Source organism: Octopus bimaculoides, chromosome 11 (genome assembly GCF_001194135.2).
Source record: "Octopus bimaculoides isolate UCB-OBI-ISO-001 chromosome 11, ASM119413v2, whole genome shotgun sequence".
In the NCBI taxonomy this organism is placed as follows: domain Eukaryota; kingdom Metazoa; phylum Mollusca; class Cephalopoda; order Octopoda; family Octopodidae; genus Octopus; species Octopus bimaculoides.
In genome coordinates this window covers 73,531,729-73,533,804 of record NC_068991.1, presented here as the reverse complement: position 1 = coordinate 73,533,804, position 2,076 = coordinate 73,531,729, and positions in this window count along the sequence as shown.

Genomic DNA, 2,076 nt, shown 5'->3' with positions numbered 1-2,076 from the left:
TATATATATATATATATATATATATGTCGAGAAAATGAGAGCGAAAATTTACAATATCAAGCCCAAAATCAGGTGATAGGTTAGTCCTGGCTATGGAAGTGGTGGTGGTTGTTGGCCGCTGGTGATACCGATGACCTCCCCAGTTCTTGTACTTGTTTTTCTAAAATGCACCATAAATGTTCGATAAATTTGAGATCTGCGGACTGTGTTGGCCAGATAAGATGTTGAACTTCACTAGAACGTTCTTCGTGCTATTCAGTAACAACATTAGCTCTGTGAATTGGTGCATTATTATCCTGAAAGATTGCGTTTTCCCCCGGAAACAGTTCCGCAACCTTAGGATGAATTTGATCAGATAAAATGCGTTAATAGTCTTGACTATTAATTCTGCCATGAATGGAAACCATTGGGCTGGCGGATTTCCAAGATATAGTCTCCCAGGTCATCACAGATCCTCCTCCATGTTTAACACTTGGAAAACGGAAGTCTGAGTCAAATGCTTCTTTTGGCTGTCTCCACACGTATACTCGGCCGGTGGTCGGAAATAAGGTAAAGGATGACTCGTCCGAGAAAAGAACATTCTTCCACTGCTCTAGTGACCAATTTTGTAGGTTTTTACTCCACTCTAAACGCTTTGCAACGTTTGTTTTTGAAAGTAGTGGTTTTCTAATTGCAGCTCTCCCGTGCAATCCGGCTTTATGCTGTTCACGGCGAACAGTTTTGTGAAAACTGGGTTCTCGAGGTGGTAATTAAGCTCCGCAGTAATTTTGGGAGCTGTACTTTTGTAACCCTTTCTAACAATTCGCGTAAGAATCCGACGGTACCTATCTGAAAGTTTTGTGTTTCTTCCGGAGATTTGTTTCGACGAGGAGGTTTTCTCCTCTTTCTCAAAGGCTGTCATTACTTTTGAGACAGTTCTTCTTGATACTCCAAACATTTCGGCTATTTTCGTTACACTAGCGCCTGCCATACGAGCACCAACAATTTGACCTCTTTGAAAGTCCGATAGATCTGTCATTTTAAGGAATTTTAATTATCTTTTTCTGATGATATCTGAAAAGAAACAGCAATTTTAGCAAAACGTTTTAAGCAACACTAATAATAAATGGAAAAACATAAAAATAAACAAGCTTTTGACGGTTTTATAGATAGTTCAAAATTATGATGCTATGATGCTAGGTGTTTCCATTATTTTGTGCAACCCCTTTATATAGCAAATGAAATACAGAAGATGGAATATACGAGAATTTATATATAGACATACGCACACATGTTCATATTTATATATACATACATACTTTTATATATATATATATATATATATATATATATAAACTCATAAAAGCCACATCAATCATATCTTCTCTTTCTTGTTTGTGTGTAGTTTAAAACTGTATCATTTAATATGTTTCTTCTTTCCTAAGAAAGAAGGGAATAATTTAAAGATTTCACTGTGACAAAACCGAATGATATCCATATTGATTACATTTCTTTCTATCTATCTATCTATCTATCTATCTATCTATCTATCTATCTATCTATCTATCTATCTATCTATGTTGGTAAGTATGAGTGCATGTATGCATGTGTATATAGGTGGTGCGTTTCCTGACATAAAAGACACTCTGCACTATAATACACTATATATTTTGGTAATAGATTTAGAAACGTCTGTATTTGATCTCCGTATGTCTATCAGGTATTAAATTAACCGCCACCAGGAAATGACATATTTGATACCGAGCAGAATATCAATTTATAACATTTACTTATATCCATATCTGCTGGCATGTCTGTGAACGACTCTATGTTTTTGTGCGTATGTTGTATGTATTTGCGGGAGAGAAGTTTGTGTGTGTATGTGCTTGTGTGTTTCGAGTGCTAGTATGTGAGCGCTTATGAGCTTATGAGTGCATTAAATTATGAATTTTTTTCCACTCCAATTTCTGTATCGGTAAAACTTCAATCTTAACATAACGACTTGATTAAAATATTTTTGTTTGTATGCATGTGTGATGCATATATCTTCATATAATATATGTGTGTGTGTGTTGTGTGTGTGTGTGCATGTATATA